At 37.2% G+C, this 18,016-nt stretch overlaps 1 non-coding gene across 1 annotated transcript; it reads right to left on the bottom strand.

Annotated features, from left to right (window-relative positions):
* Positions 1-13,229: 13,229 nt before the first annotated feature.
* On the bottom strand, positions 13,230-13,336 carry LOC145950202 (small nucleolar RNA R71). Its single transcript, XR_014428309.1, has one exon. It is a non-coding gene; the product is annotated as a small nucleolar RNA R71 (small nucleolar RNA).
* Positions 13,337-18,016: the final 4,680 nt, after the last annotated feature.

The raw sequence follows: 18,016 nt of genomic DNA, 5'->3' as shown, positions 1-18,016 counted from the left end.
GGACCGGTTGGACCGGGAACCAGTGGTCTAGCTGGTTTGAATCTGAAGTTGGATCGGTTATGCAGTCGACCCGTTTCAAACCGGATTGAACCGGTCAATTTTCCGGTTCAACAGTGAACCGGTGGGTCAAACCGGTTCAACCACTTTTTTTTCTTATTTTTTTTTAAATTTTTTTAAGGGACCATAAATCACAAAAATAATAATGAAAATTGAATCTCTTAATGAAAAAACAAGGAGTCTTATTAAATATAACAATGACTACTTGTTCTAATATATTTGTTTGCGATATATACAACTTAAATAACTTTTACAGTATATTATTAATTTTAAATTATATATTTAATAATGCAATATCTATGTAAATATTACATATATTATTTTGTGATATTAATTGCAAGCATATTATATATGTACATATTATTTATATTTTTAATTTGTATTAATATACCGTTTAACATATAATTTTTTTATGTATTTTTTTACAAAATAAAAATAAAAATAATTTTAAATAAGATAGAAAAATTGAAATTTAAAATAAGATATGAATTTATTAAAATTTATAAGTATAAAATATATTTAATATAAATATTTTTTAATAAAAATCGAGTCATGCAGTTCAACTAGTGACCCACCGGTTCAACCTTTGACCCACTGACCCAGTACCTTAACCGGTTTGATGACCGGTCCGGTTTTTAAAACTATGGTTTCTCCTTCTTTTCCATACACACCTCCTTCTTTCCACCCTTAAGTTTTCACATGCTCTTGCCTTCTCCTTACCCCATACTTATTTCACTAGGTAGTTTTAATTCTTTCATTTATCACATTACTCTTTTTCCTTCTTTCCTTCTATTTTTCACATTGTTATCTTCTCTTTCCCTTCTTCCATTTTTTACATGCACTCGGGACTAGTGCGCAATTGTGACTTCTTTGACTATGTTAAAGGTGTCAAGTTAAATGCATATTTTTTCTTTGACTACTTACTCTCCTTTCACGCTTCTAATAAATATTTAGTGTTCCCATAAATACTTTTCAGAACATTAATTTTAGCATTTTGGAAAGTACTTTTAGGAATAGCAAAATTAGTATTTCGAAAAATATTTTCCAAAATTGTGTTTTTTACATACTTTTCAGAACACTAAATTTATTGAAAGAATTTTCCAGAATTATGTAAAATACCACACTTCCAGTAAGTATTTTACGAAGTACTGATTTTACTATTTAGTTTTCTAGAAAGTATTTAGTGAAGGTGTGTTATTTTATATAATTTCATAAAGTTTTTTCTAGAACAATAACTTTAGCACTCCGAAAAATACTTAGAACTCTAATTTTACTATTTCGAAAAATATTTTCTCAAATACTAAAATTAATGTTTCATAAAAGTATTTTTTTAAATACTAAATTTAATGTTGCAATTTCTAGAAATTTAAAAGGGGAGGAAGTGTTCGAAGAAAAAACACGAGTCTATCACAACACCTCCAACATTGTCGAGGAAGTTACACATGCTTACAACATTGACATGCCACTGGATACGTGTGAAAACTAAAAGAGGAGAGAGGAGAAGAGAGTAATGTAAAAATCGAAAAAAAATTAAAACTACCTAATAAAATAGGTGAAGAAAACATGGAGGTTTGTGTGAAAATTGAAACGGAGACAAAAGAATGTGTACAAAAGAAGAAGAAAGTGTTAAATTAAGCGTTAGAGATATAAAATTAATATATTAGAGATAAAAATATGATTAAAAGTATTTAAGAATTTTTTAAAAAACAATGGAGATGTACTTATTGAAAAGAGTATATATATATATATATCATGAACAATATGGATTCATGGAATGTATATACCAAAACTGTCCAGGCCCTCAAGAAAATACATAAAGTGGTCAACTTAAGCCCATTAGCCATTGGATTGTAACCCATATGGGTTAACCAGAGCCCACTATTCGTATTTCGACTTTCAAAGGCCGAACGAGAAGCGGCTGAAAAAAAAGTTGCATAATTCGTTGGCATGAAATATATATATATATATATATATATATATATATATATATATATATATATATATATATATATATATATATATATATATATATATGAAATATCCTCTTTAAAATTTTTCCCCATATTTTATTAGATTATTATATTCTTTAATTGTTTAGAAAAATAAAATAAAAATCAAATTTTTTTTAATTACGTACATCATAATGTAATGAGAAACATCTCTACCTTTTTAAATAATCACTCACTTCATTATTTATCTTTTTATTTTATTTTATTTTCATTAAGTGGGACGAAGTTTTCCTACTAATTATGGATTTTTATGTACATTTTTTCATATGACTTCCAAAGTAATCTTTGTCTCTCATTTTCTTTTTTTATTTCTTTTTACTCTTATAAATTATATATTCAAAATCACTCAAATTTTCTAATATAACCTTACTCATATTCAATTTTTATTATTTTTTTTATACTAATAAGAAAATATGCGGGTTTACGAGGAGGATGTATTAAATAAATAATTGTTTATAATAATTTTGAGTTTATATCATTTCTTTAATGAGTAAATGATATGTTTTTTAATTAGAAATGAGTAAATGATATATCAATATTCAGATATAACCTATATTATTTATTTGTGTAACTAATTAAGAAAGGTTGTGGAAATTTTTTTTTTTATACCAAATGAGTAAATAATTTTGTTTTAGTAAATGAATGAAGATTTTTTTTTTCATAAATTCTTTTCTTAAAATATCCTTTATCCACATTCGTTTATTGTAGTGAAAATTAATCATCCCATTACAAACTAAATGACTATAATTTGGTTAATCTAATGGGATAAAAGTCTAAATAAATAAAGATTTAGGATTAAAATTATTTTAGGGAGTTGTCACTCCTTTTAGGCAATAGTGATACCTAAGGTTTTTCCTTTCCAGCATATAATTTTATGTCACTAAAAAAAAATTGTCATATACTAAAAACACATTCTATAGTGACATATAAAAAATGATATTATATGTATAATATATGTAGGTATATATTTATTAAATATATAGCTAAACGTAATTTTAATATTAATTTTGAATGAGATTTAACAATATATTTTATTTGTCACTACATCCACACTTTCAAAATTTCAAATTCTATGTACAAGAGAAAATCATAAGGAGATACTAGAATGATAAAGGATAAGTATCGCTTCACTTTCAATAATTTATATTAAGAGCTAATAAGGTTTTGTTTGATTAAGATCTATTAAGAGAAAATAAATAAGCATATCTAGATTATAACAACAACAACAACAACAATAATAATAATAATAATAATAATAATTATACAGAGAATAATTTAGGTCATTCTTGTAGACCCCTAAAATTGTCCGGGTCGGAAATAAGACTCGAAGACTCTCGAAGATCAAAGGAAAGTCAGCCAAAGGGACTCTTAGAAGACCGTGGGATGACAATCTGTAGGTTTAGAGGTCTTAGAGTAGCAAAAAATAAGAAAGTGGAGGGAATGAAGCCCAATACGGCCTCCCAAAAGTTCAGTACGGCCGTATTGAACATTTTAAACTACAATACGGCCGCACTGAACTCAATACGGCCGTATTGAAGTTTCTGAACTTCAATACGGCTGCACTGAACTCAATACGGCTGCACTGAACTTCAATACGGCTGCACTGAACTCAATACGGCCGTATTGAGGTTTTTTGAACTTCAATACGGCCGTACTGAATTCAATACGGCCGTATTGTAGTTCAAAACTTCAATACGGACCGTATTGACCCCCAGAGGCCGTATTGCGCCTCATCCCTATAAATATGACGTCAATTGGACGTCATTCTACACTTTGACACTGAGTTTTAACCCTCTTCTTGAGTATTCTGGGTTTTTTTTTAGCAGTGCTCTGCCTAGAAATCACTCGGAGAGTTGATCCGACAAAGTTCTCGAGTTCTGAGCTTTTTGCTTGAGTCTCGAACTGAGTCGAAGGGAAATCCTCCGGATTTCCATAGTTAAAATTTTCTAGGAGGGAGCGAGCGGGCTTGTAGAGCGAGGGAACGCCAAAAAGCTTCCTAGTTTTACTTGAATATAAAAGCACGCTTCAAAGGTTTCTTCTTAAAACCTTCCTTTTACTGCTTTCTGTGTGTATATTTAACTGTCATCATGTAGATAGTTAAGTTATAATTGTTTAGAATAAATAGGGGTAATTTAGTAATTTTGCACTATTATTTTTAGAAATAATCTGTCATAGGGAACCCGAAAGGGGCGCTGTGGGGTGCTAACACCTTCCCCACGCGTAACCGACTCCCTTACCCGACTCTGGTTGTCATGGCCGAAGTCGATTTTTGAATCGATTGCCTTAAACTTCTTTTTCCAATGTTTTGAGTAAAACATTGGTGGCGACTCCATGAACCCTTCCTTTTTATGAAAACCACTAATCCATGGAGGGTCCCGCTTGGGATTAACATGGATTGGTGAGCCTTTTAATAAAATTGCTCGTTTGACAAGGTCTCAGTTTGAGAATAAGTCATTCTAGCAATCCATATTTTTAAACAAATAAAAGAGTCCAACCATCCTTCGCGAATGCCGAAAGCCCGTTTCGGGCTGGTGGCGACAGATGGCGACTCCACTGGGGAAGCCTCGAGAGTCAGTCCCATTTAGTGACAGATTATTTTTAACAAATAATAGTTAAAATTACTTTATTACCCCTTGTTTGTATGATAACATGCTTTATTTATATGGCTTTAATAACTGTTGTTTGTTTAATTTTCCGCAATTGTTTGAAATATAAATTGCACACAAACCTTTGCACACAACAGTTCCCTCTATACCCGGGGGCATGAGTGGTAAGCCATAGGGAGTGGATGTTAGTACGGCCGGTTGTCGAATGGGTCTATAGGTGCCCGTAGACCGTTGTCGGAAAGCATCACTCAAGGTGATAACCATGAACTCGAGTCCGACAGTGCGTTGGAGCTTTCCATCGACTTACGACGAGAGGAATTGGGTCCCTATAATGGGGGCACCTTGGGGGCCTCAGACCGGTGAGAACAGTTAGAACCACCTTGAATATGCACTTTTCTGCAGGATACCCCTACCTCGTGATTCGCTCGTGACTGTTCGTGGATGAGTGAATTGTTTGTGCATTGATTATGTGAAATTGTTTGAGCATACATTGCATTTCTTTAAACATACAACATTCCTATTCTTTTAAAAAAAAAAAAAGAATAAATAGGAATAAGAATCTTCCATTATACGGTGTTAACATCTACCTTCATCACATTCATATAGGTAGTTTCCCTTTTCACCCAAAAATACAAAAAAATATAATAAATAAAAATACCCAAAAAAAGAAAAATATTATTTATCCAAACCAAGCAATATCATGCATCATCTTAGGGACATCCTAAAAACATGATAATGCTTAGTTGAATAAACACAATGCATGCATATTCAACGTCATCATCTCATATCATGCATTCTTATCAAAGATCATGGAGGGATCTAGGTTTACATTTCATACATCCCTCCTAGTAAATCATTAATAAACATTAATAAAAAGAAAGAATTAATCGATGCGTATGTTCAAAGAATGGATCGCACGCCGTTCGTTATCAAGTGTAAGCCAACAACCGTGCCAAGCGAACACACGTCAACTCCGTTGTTGGTAATCAAGACAAACAAAGGGGAAGGTCCAACACCATTAAGGATCACCGCTCCAAGGCCTTTCCCTTACGAATCAAATAAGGCTGTGCCGTGGATATACGACATCCACTCTTCTGCCAACAGCAATATCTCCAACATCGCTGGACTTGGGGGCATGACTAGGAGTGGCAGGATCTACACTCCCGAAGATCTTCACGATAAAGCTCCTAAGAATAAAAGAAAAGAAAAGGAGAAAACCGAGGAAAATAAAGAATCCGAGGAGGAGACTGACGAGCTGTTAAAGTATATCCGACAGAGCGAGTACTCCATCGTGGATCAACTTCATAGGACGCCCGCAAAGATTACCCTATTGTCGTTGATCCTAAGCTCCGAACCGCATCGACAAGCTCTGTTGAAAGTCTTGAACGAAGCATACGTGTCGCACACTATCTCCCAAGACAAGTTTGAGGGGATTGTTAGTCACATCACGGCTAATGATCACCTCACTTTCACCGATGAAGAGATCCCCGCCGAGGGACCTAATCACAACAAGCCCTTGCACATCTCCGTAAAGTGCAAGGAGTATCACATCGCTAAAGTCTTGGTAGACAATGGATCTTCCTTGAATGTGATGCCAAAAAGAACGCTCGAGCAAGTGGCAATCAAGGGAATCCAAATGCGCCCGAGCAACATGATCGTTCGAGCTTTCGACGGTTCTAAAAGAGAAGTGGTGGGAGAAGTCAATCTTCCAATCCAAATTGGACCCACCATCTTCAACGTCGAATTTCAAGTGATGGACATTTCTCCCGCATATAGCTATCTCCTCGGCCGACCTTGGATTCATGATGCGAAAGCTGTACCCTCTACGCTCCACCAGAAAGTCAAGTTCATAGTGGGTGACAAACTGGTGACTGTACAAGCTGAAGATGACATACTCATCAGCAAGCCATCCAACATACCTTATGTGGATGCAGCAGAGGAAGCTTTAGAAACCGCCTTCCAAGCATTGGAGATCGCCAATGTTGAGACATTTCCCCGAGAAATGAAGAAGGTAGCCCATATGCTCACCAAGAATGGATACTTGCCGGGACAAGGACTTGGCAAGGACTCCCAAGGAATTCCGGAGCTACCCATCATCAAGGATAATCCGGGGAAACAAGGGTTAGGATACAACCCTGTTAAAGATCAAAGAACGAAGAGGAATCAAGATCCTTCTCGACGTTCTTTAAGCCAGATCTTTAGGAAGGCCGGTTCACAAGCATCAAGGCCGGTCGTCGTCATCAAGTGCTCTCCTCCTTCCGATAGGGATGTGTAAACCTGATGACTATTAGAGATTACTCCTCGGGGACAGCCCGACCCCCGAGCCTCGATAGGGCACATGTCTCCATTATGATTATAATAAAATCATTCTTTATTATTTCTTACTGCTTCTCTTCTTGCTTACAATAAATTTCTAAACCACATTATTTTTAACCCTGTTTGAATAAGCATGAATGAGGTTAAGATTGTCTTAATAAAAATAAACCCGCATCATTTTTATGTGGAAGTGTGTGACAACTTGGAGCACCTTTCCTTGGCCTCAATAAGTGGCGTCATGGATAAAAAGAAATCCATTCAGGACAAAAATCCTAAAAAACAAAAAGCTCGGCAGGAAACCCAAAAAGGGGGCTGCGCAAAAATAAGAGCAAAAGACCCGCTAGGAATCCTACGAAAGGGTGACCTAGGCAAAAGTTAGGGTTGCAAAAATGAACAAAAACAAAGGTCCGCTAAAACGCCACAAAAGGGTGTTTTAGGCAAAAATAAGGACAATCAAAAAACGAAAGAAATCCATGATGGTACCATGAACCGAATTCAAAAAGAAAGGTTCAAGGGAAGTTATCTAAGTTGTCAAATCACAACGTCAATAACAAGATTTAATTAACTTCATGAATGTTTAAACAAACAAGCCTAAACACAATAAGCCTACCATGGCCAGCCATTCTTACAAAAACCATTTTCAAAATAAAAATAATCCCCTCTAAAACACAAACTTTCAAAAAATATATACCTTTCCTTTCTTTTCTCTCTTGTCCCAAGCGATTTTAGGATAATCTAGTGGAAACATGGAGATATAGTGGTCAATAGGAGGGTTGACACGTCTTCTAAAAGAAGGGAAGAATCACTTGGTTGATAACACCAAATCTCAATATAACACGCATCATTCCTCGGCTACAGAAATCGGCATCGCACAGCCCGTCTGGAGGAATGGCAAAATTCAAACAGAGAAACGCATCGGTTAATTCTTTTGAAAAATGAATCAAATAGAATTAGGTGCATCATACTGCATACATGCATACAGATGATAGGTGTAATGGAAGATCACTTATTCTCTGTTTATTGAAAAAAACAAAAAAATATAAACTTCAGAAAAAACAATGCGCCCGTATCATGTTCAGTACACCCGTACTAAAAACAGGGTTATGAACAAATTTTCAACTCAGTACGGGCGTACTGAAATAGATATGGCCGTATTGGCCACAAAGAAATATTCAAAGACCTCATCATGAGGCAGTCGCATAAAATAGAAAAAATAGAAAAATTGCTTGTGTATGACAGCAGCAAACAAAATGCAGAAATTCAGAAAATCAATAAAACGTACAGAATAATTGAGCCTGGAGAGGCTTGCCGAAATAATACTCTCTCAGAATAACTGAGCCTGGAGAGGCTTGCCAAAATAATACTCTCTCAAGATAACTGAGCCTGGAGAGGCTTGCCGAAATAATACTCTCTCAGAATAACTGAGCCTGGAGAGGCTCGCCGAAATAATACTCTCTCAGAATAACTGAGCCTGGAGAGGCTCGCCGAAATAATACTCTCTCAGAATAATTGAGCCTGGAGAGGCTCGCCGAAATAATACTCTCTCAGAATAACTGAGCCTGAAGAGGCTTGCCAAAATAATACCCCTCAGAGACATTTCTGTACAGAAAAAGCCAAAACCAACAAAAAAGGCAAAAATACAGAAAAAGCCAAAAACAACAAAAAATACAGAAAAAGCCGAAATCAACAAAAAAGGCAAAAACACAGAAAAAGCCAAAATCAACAAAAAAGGCAAAAACACAGAAAAAGCCAAAATCAACAAAAAGGCAAAATACAGAAAATCCAACAAATTATACAGAATAACTGAGCCTGGAGAGGCTTGCCAAAATAATACTCTCCAAAAGACGTCTCAGCTCGCATTCTCGGGCTGAACAAAAAACCAATTCATCATACAGAATAATTGAGCCTGGAGAGGCTTGCCGAAATAATACTCTCTCAGAATAATTGAGCCTGGAGAGGCTCGCCGAAATAATACTCCCTCATCAGAATAATTGAGCCTGGAGAGGCGTGCCGAAATAATACTCCTTCAGAATAACTGAGCCTGGAGAGGCTTGCCGAAATAATACTCTCTCAGAATAATTGAGCCTGGAGAGGCTCGCCGAAATAATACTCCCTCATCAGAATAATTGAGCCTGGAGAGGCTTGCTGAAATAATACTCTCTCAGAATAATTGAGCCTGGAGAGGCTTGCCGAAACAATACTCCCTCTTAAAATAATTGAGCTTGGAGAGGCTTGCTGAAATAATACTCCCCAACTGTACAGAATAAATGAGCCTGGAGAGGCTCGCCGAAATAATACTCCCCAGAGATATCTCAGCTTCCACTCACGGGCCAAATTCCCCAGTGAAAGCTATCAAACCAAGATCAGCAAAATTCCCCAAGAGAGGCTTGATCATCTAAACAGAATATCCAAGTCGAAAGGACTTAAACCTCCTCAGTGGAAAGTAGCTTTCCAACTCAAGCGATGAGTGAAGCTAAGCCTGAAGAGGCTTTCTAAATAATACTCTGGGATATATAAACTTTAAATCCCCACTCGCCTACTCAGAGGCACCCCTTCAAAAAAGAAATTATAAAGATCAATAAATCATTCCCCAAGCGGAATCTGGCACTCAGCCGAACACCGAACATCAAGATAATTCGCCTACTCAGAGGCACTTCTTCAAAAAGAGAAAATCCAAAAAAGATCAATAATCATTCCCCAAGCGGAATTCGGAATTCAGCCAATCATTAAACGTTAAGATGATCCGCCTAACAGAAGAGGCCAATCAAAATTAACGATAAAATCCCTCAGCGGATAACAGCCTACGCAGAGGCAATAAAACCAAGAAAATCAAAAAGAGTCACCCGAATAAGGATAACCGGGATACTCCACCAACGTCGAAAGGACGACAGCCAATCATAAGGCATCGCTCACCTCAGAAAGAGCATCTTTGTGTCTACACCCCCAAGGAATCAGAAATTCCCCAGTGGGCACCAACTACGCAATGGAAAGTTGGGACACAAGAACCTATGAGTAACTGCACATCCCCTAGACGGATCCCTGCGTTATCCAGCCCTCAGTGGCACAAAAATCAAAAACAATCGTCGAAGCAGCATCGTGGACTGTGGAGACAAAATCATCACAATAGAATCCCCCAGCGGATAATAGCCTACACAGAGGCAACAAAAATCAGAAAATCAAAAGAGTCACCCGAATAAGGATAACCGGGATACTCCACCAACGTCGAAAGGACGTCAGCCAATCATAAGGCACCGCTCATCTCAGAAAGAGAATCTTCGTGTCTACACCCCAAGGAAACAGAAATTCCTCAATGGGTACCAACTACACAATGGAAAGTTGGGACACAAGAACCTATGAGTAACTGCACATCCCCTAGACGGATCCCTGCGTTATCCAGCCCTCAGCGGCACCAAAATCAAAATCAAACCGTCGAAGCAGCATCGTGGACTGTGGAGACAAAATCATCTCAAAGCCTAAGAGGCAATACTCAGCTACCCAGTTGTCGAGAGCACCGAGGTATGCACAAGCCTGGAGAGGCGGTACTCAGCTACCCAGTTGTCGAGAGCACCGAGGTATGCACAAGCCTGGAGAGGCAATACTCAGCTACCCAGTTGTCGAGAGCACCGAGGTATGCACAAGCCTGGAGAGGCGGTACTCAGCTACCCAGTTGTCGAGAGCACCGAGGTATGCACAAGCCTGGAGAGGCAGTACTCAGCTACCCAGTTGTCGAGAGCACCGAGGTATGCACAAGCCTGGACAGGCAATACTCAGCTACCCAGTTGTCGAGAGCACCGAGGTATGCACAAAGTCTGGAGAGACGGTACTCAAAGTCTGGAGAGACGGTACTCAGAGTCTGGAGAGACGATACTCAAAGTCTGGAGAGACGGTACTCAAAGTCTGGAGAGACGGTACTCAAAGTCTGGAGAGACGGTACTCAAAGTCTGGAGAGACGGTACTCAAAGCCTGGAGAGGCGGGTACTCACAGCTTCCAGCTTGGGCGGCAAGCGAAGCTAACCCTGGAGAGGGCAAACTCAACTGTCTAGGATGTCAGAAGCACCGAAGCAGAGCCTGGAGAGGCGGTAGTCACAGCTTCCAGCTTGGGCGGCAAGCGAAGCTAAGCCTGGAGAGGCGGTACTCACAACTTCCAGCTCGGGCGTCGAGTGAAGTTGAGCCTGGAGAGGCGGTACTCACGCTACCAGAGTGTTCAGAAGCACGGAGGTATGCAGCTTCCGGCTCGGGCGACGAGTGATGTTGTGTATTTTACTCGTATTTTAGCACTTTAATTCACAAGAATTCATAGCATAATCATGCATATCTTTCATGTTTTTAATAAATTTTTATATCATTTTCCTATTTTATGCTTTTCTTGGTATGTGTTGTGTTTTCTCTGAGCAGGATCAAGATTTAAGAATTAAAGAGGAAATGCTGAGCTACAGGGAAAATCACGGCCGTGATTCTAAATCACGCCCGTGATTCACCAGAGAAAATCACGGCCGTGACTCCCAATCACACCCGTGAACGCCACTGACCCTTCATAGATGTGCTCCAGAGAAGATCACGGTCGTGATTCTCAGTCACGGCCGTGATTCACTTCGCGTCCCAGCTTTTTAAGTTTTATGTTTTATTTTTATTTTATCTTTGTAATTTTTATCTTGGTAGTTTTACCTTTTTACCCTTTTAGGTTATAAATTAGATGAGGTTAGCCTAGAACGGGGATTTTTGTTTCGGAGACAGTTTTTTTTAGTTTTTGACACTTGGAGAAGGTTGGGCGCCTGTGCCATCGACTCTAAGGTTTGCTTTTCTTTTATTCTTCTTTTCTTGGAGAACTACTATGAACTCCTGTGAGTAGTTTCCCTTTTTCTGGGATCAGGGCTTAGCCTCTGAGAACCTCTTTATTAATGCATTATTCAGTTTCTTAATTTTATTCCAATTCTTGATCTGTTCTTTTATATTTTATATATGAACTTTAATATTATTGTTTTCATAATAACATTAATTAAGGATGAACTGAGAGGAGAACTTGATTATAATTATGATAAACAATTAATCTTAATTTTCATAATCATAGATAATTAGGGATGAACTGAGAGGAGAACCTAATTATCGGAACCTAAAGGAACAGACTTGAGTGTTAAATCACGAGAGTTGATTTAAGCTTTCGAGGAGCAATAGATTAACAAAGATCTTAATGGGTTTAATTGAACGTAATTACCACGAGAGTAGAGATTAATTTTAATTAAACACGTCCTCGTAGCCTGAGAAGGTGCAAGGATTAAATTAGGTTAAGACTACCTTCAAGATGGAATAGAATTAATTAATGAAAATAATAATTCAATATTGTTGGAACTCTTTGTGCGAACCCTAGATTCCCGGAAATCTCCTTATCTTATCTTAAAGTTTTATCTTATTCATTAATTGCATTACTATCTCTTTTACCATCAAATCTGATCTTATCATCTCAAAACAAAAATTCAATCTGTTTTAAAATTCAAATTAAAATACTAGTAATTCTAGGTCAAACACGTAGTCCCTGTGATTCGATATTTATTACTTGACGACAACCGTACACTTGCGGTTTTCCATACATCAAGTTTTTGGCGCCGTTGCCGGGGACTACGTCTCTTGATTTAAATTACAATTATTTTAATTCGAATTTTTAAAAAAAAAAAAAAAATTAAATAAATAAATAATTTTTTTTTTAGTGTTTACTTCTCCAATTCAGATTTCACGGGTCACTTTCTTTTTTTTTTTTTGCAGTGCCTTAGGGTTAATGCAAAAGAGATCTCTACGTCTTGGGAAACCAACACCACTTGATCCTGAGATTGAAAGAACTCTCCTGAGAAGGAAAAGAAACCTTTCTAGAGAATTTGACATGGCTGCACAACGAGATAATTTACCGCTTCGGGATTACTCTGCACCCGTAGCTCGTGGGATACCTGGAGGGGAGATGCAAACTGGAGCTACTGTACCAGCTTCTCTGGTGAATATGCTCAAACAGAACACCTTTGGAGGACTACCATCAGAAGATCCTAATGACCACTTAGAGGGGTTCTTGGAAATCTGTGAGACCCAGCAATTTGATGGTGAAGTTTCTGATGGAATGCGACTCCGCTTATTCTCACTCACCTTGAGAGATAAGGCAAAGGTGTGGCTAAGAACAGTGCCTAGAGAAAAGATAGCAACTTGGGAATTATGTGAAAGAGCTTTTCTAGAGAAATTCTTTCCTCCTTCTAAAACTAAAGAATTGAGGAAGAAAATCACTAATTTCCAACAAGGCACTGGAGAGACTATTTATGAAGCATGGGAGCGGTTCAAAGGATATCTTCAAGCATGCCCACAACATGGCTTCAACCGTTGGCTTACCATCCAATTTTTCTTTGAAGGATTGGACCAACAAAGCACCATGATATTAGACTCAGCAGCTGGAGGATCTTTCATGGGGAAACCTATTAATGACTGCATGATTATTTTGGAAAATGTAGCCTCAAATCACAGCCAATACAGTGAAAGAGAAGTCACAGCAAGGAAAGGAACTCCGGGGCGATATGAAGTGAACAATATTGAGTTACTCTTAGCAAAATTTGATACTCTTAATCAAAGATTAGACAAGATGGAAAAAGCTAAGGTTAATTCAGTGGCTACAAATCAAGTATGTGACCTTTGTAGGGAACAAGGGCACACTGCAGTAGATTGTACCTCAATTTTTACTGGAGAAAAAGAAGATACTACTGAACAGGTGGCAGCTTCTCATAATTTCTATGACACTCCTCGAAGAGAGAAGAGTAATCCATATTCCAACACATACAACCCTGGTTGGAAGAATCATCCTAACTTTTCTTGGAAGAATAACCCAGTTCAAGGAACTAGCAATCAGCAACCTAATTTCCGTCCGTCCAATCACTTCATTAATGGGGAAGGAAATCCAGTACAGACACCCTCAATTCAACAAAGTGTTTCAAGATTAGAAAACCTTATGGAGAATTTTGTCACTAATCAAAAACAGACCAATGATTCAATGGCAAATTCTATTCAAAACCTTGCTGTCAAGGTTGAGAATATTACTCTCCACAACAAGATGCTGGAAAATCAAATTGCACAGTTGATGCCTAGTTCAAACAATTCTCCAGGTAAGTTCCCAGGTAAAACAGTTGCAAACCCAGCTGAAAATGTTAATGCTGTTACTTTAAGGAGTGGGAAGAAATTAGACAGACCTGTGTCTAATCAAAATGATAATATTGAGATTGATGAAGACGCTTCTCCTATGGTTGAAAAACCTGAAAAAGAGAGATTAGAAAAAGAAAAAGTATCTTCATCAAAGCCTCAAACTGTTTATCACCCTCCAATTCCTTTTCCTCAAAGGTTAGCAAGGACTAAACTTGATAGACAATTTGAAAAATTTTTAAATATGATCAAACAAGTGTATGTAAACATTCCATTTGTAGAAGCTCTACAACAGATGCCTACATATGCTAAATTTCTTAAGGATCTTTTAGCTAACCGAAGGAAATTGGATGATAGAGAGACTGTTACATTGATCCATCATAATTTGCCCAAAAAACTTAAGGATCCTGGTAGTTTCTCTATACCTTGTCTCATTGGAAATCTAAGGTTTGAAAAAGCCTTATGTGACCTTGGGGCAAGTATCAGTTTAATGCCTTTATCAATTTGCAAGAAATTAGATATGGGAGAATTAAAGCCTACAGCAATGTCAATCCAGTTAGCAGATAGATCTATAAAATATCCCATAGGAATTTTAGAAGATGTTCCAGTTAAGATAGGTAAATTTTTAATTCCGGGAGATTTTGTTGTTTTAGAAATGGAAGAGGACAAACAAATACCAATCATACTAGGTAGACCATTTTTGGCTACAGCAGGCGTGATAGTAGATGTCAAACATGGAAAATTGTCCTTATCCATTAATGATGAAACAATGGAATTTAATATTGCTAAATCTGTTAGACAACCTTCTCTTGAAAATATTTGCTGCAGGGTTGATATATTGCCTAAAGACATGGAGGAAGAAGTCATGAGATCTATTTTGAGGGATCCCTTGGAGAATTTTCTAGTTGGAGGAAAGCACATAGATCTTGAGGGGATTCAACCTAATTATGCTTGCTTGATCGATTCAAGTCCCCCGTGTAAAGAAAAAGATCCTCTAGTAGAAAGTCTTCTTGAGTCTTCAACAGATTGGCAAGAAGAAAACTCTCCAAAGTTAGAACTTAAACCACTTCCTTCATCTTTAAGGTATGAGTTTTTGGGGGCTAATTCCACTTATCCAGTCATAGTAAATTCAGCTTTAAATGAAAAAGAAACTGAAAAACTTCTCAATGAGTTGAGAAAATTTAGAAAAGTTATTGGATATACTATGGCTGATATAAAGGGAATTAGTTCTTCATTTTGTATGCATCGCATCTTCTTGGAGGAAGGATCCAAACCTTCTGTTGAAGCTCAAAGAAGACTAAATCCCAAGATGAAAGAAGAGGTAAAGAAAGAAATTTTGAAATTATTGGATGCTAAGGTAATTTATGCTATATCTGATAGTCCTTGGGTAAGTCCAGTTCATGTGGTTCCTAAGAAAGGTGGGATGACAGTAGTTAAAAATGATAATAATGAATTAATTCCCACAAGAACTGTGACTGGGTGGCGTATGTGTGTTGATTATAGAAAATTAAATAATGCCACTAGAAAGGATCACTTTCCCTTACCTTTTATTGATCAAATGCTTGAAAGGTTAGCAATGCATTCATACTTTTGTTATTTGGACGGATACTCCGGTTTTCATCAAATCCCTATTCATCCATTAGACCAAGAGAAAACTACTTTTACATGTCCCTATGGTACTTTTGCTTATAGGAGAATGCCTTTTGGCCTATGTAATGCACCTGCTACCTTTCAAAGATGTATGACTGCAATCTTTAGTGATTTATTAGAAAAAGAGATGGAAGTTTTCATGGATGACTTTTCAGTTTATGGTATTTCCTTTGATGACTGTCTATTAAATCTAACTAAAGTATTGCAGCGTTGCTCTGAAGTGAATTTAGTCTTAAATTGGGAAAAATGTCATTTTATGATACAAGAAGGAATTGTCTTAGGACACCTAATATCTGGGAGAGGAATTGAGGTAGATAGAGCAAAAATAGAAGTAATTGATAAATTGCCTCTTCCAATTGATGTTAAAGGTGTTAGAAGTTTCTTAGGGCATGCCGGTTTCTACCGAAGGTTTATTAAAGATTTTTCAAAAATCTCTAAACCATTATCTAATCTACTTGTGAAAGAGGTACCTTTTAACTTTGATGTTTCTTGTAAGAATGCATTCTACAGGTTGAAAGAAGCTCTCACTACAGCTCCTATTCTGCAAACTCCTGACTGGAGCCTTCCTTTTGAAATCATGTGTGATGCAAGTGACTATGCTATAGGAGCTGTATTGGGACAAAGAAAGGACAAGAAGGTTCATGCTATATACTATGCCAGCAAGACTCTTGATGAAGCCCAAGCCAATTATGCAACAACAGAAAAAGAATTGTTAGCAGTCGTCTATGCTTTTGAAAAGTTCAGATCTTATCTTGTGGGGTCTAAGGTTATTGTTTACACAGATCACTCTGCCCTAAAGTATCTTTTTAATAAAAAGGATGCTAAACCTAGGCTCCTCAGATGGATTCTCCTTTTACAAGAATTTGATTTAGAGATTGTGGACAGAAAGGGAGTAGAAAATGTAGTAGCTGATCATCTCTCTCGACTTCCACAAGACCAAGCAACAAAGGAGGAACTCCCTATTAATGACAGCTTCCCAGACGAAAAGCTTTTAGCAGTTGTTGTGAAAAACAGTCCCTGGTATGCAGATTATGCGAATTACTTAGCATGTGGAGTCCTTCCTGAAGACTTTAATTATCAACAAAAGAAGAAATTCTTTAGTGACCTTAACAGCTTTATTTGGGATGAACCTTACCTATATAAGAGGTGTAGAGATGGTATCTACAGAAGGTGTATCTCAGAAGAAGCAGCTCCTCACATCATTCACTCATGTCATTCTTCCGCATATGGAGTGCATGCTAGTACGTCAAAAACTGCAGCTAAAATTCTACAATCTGGTTTTTACTGGCCAAACTTATTTAAGGATACCTGGAAGATGGTAAATTCTTGTGACCAATGCCAAAGATCAGGGAATATATCCAGGAAACATGAAATGCCATTAAATGGGATTTTAGAAGTAGAAATTTTTGATGTATGGGGAGTGGATTACATGGGACCATTCCCAAGTTCTAAAGGTTACAAGTTCATATTAGTTGCAGTTGATTATGTGTCCAAGTGGGTAGAAGCGATTCCCGCTCAAACGAGTGATTCAAATACTGTCATTAAACTCTTCAAAAGAATTATATTTCCAAGATTTGGGGTCCCAAGAGCTGTGATCAGTGATGGAGGCTCACATTTTATTGAAAGAAAGTTTGAATCTCTCTTAAAAAAGTATGGAGTCACTCACAAGGTTGGTACACCTTATCACCCTCAAACAAGTGGACAGGTAGAAATATCCAACAGAGAAATCAAAAAGATCCTTGAGAAGACTGTATCTACAACAAGAAAGGACTGGTCTTTAAGATTAGATGAAGCTCTTTGGGCCTACAGGACTGCTTACAAAACACCTATTGGCATGTCTCCATTTAGGCTGATTTATGGCAAATCTTGCCATCTTCCTGTAGAGCTAGAACACAAGGCTTTGTGGGCAATAAAATACTTCAACTATGACCTAAAGGATGCTGGAGAAAAAAGAAAATTGGAACTCAATGAGCTTGATGAAATCAGATTAGACTCATATGAAAATGCTAAGATTTACAAAGAAAGAACAAAGAGGTGGCATGACAAGCATATACATAGAAGAGAATTCAAGCAAGGGGACTCGGTGCTATTATTTAATTCCAGACTCAGATTGTTTCCTGGAAAATTGAAGTCAAGATGGTCAGGGCCTTTTACAGTTCAAAAAGTATATCCCTATGGAGCTGTAGAAATCAGAAACGATAAAGGCGACATATTCAA

This window comes from Cajanus cajan, chromosome 7 (genome assembly GCF_000230855.2).
Source record: "Cajanus cajan strain Asha chromosome 7, NIPB_CcT2T_4, whole genome shotgun sequence".
Lineage (NCBI taxonomy): Eukaryota > Viridiplantae > Streptophyta > Magnoliopsida > Fabales > Fabaceae > Cajanus > Cajanus cajan.
The sequence above is the reverse complement of the archived record's forward strand: the minus strand, read 5'-3'. Positions and strand labels throughout refer to the sequence as shown.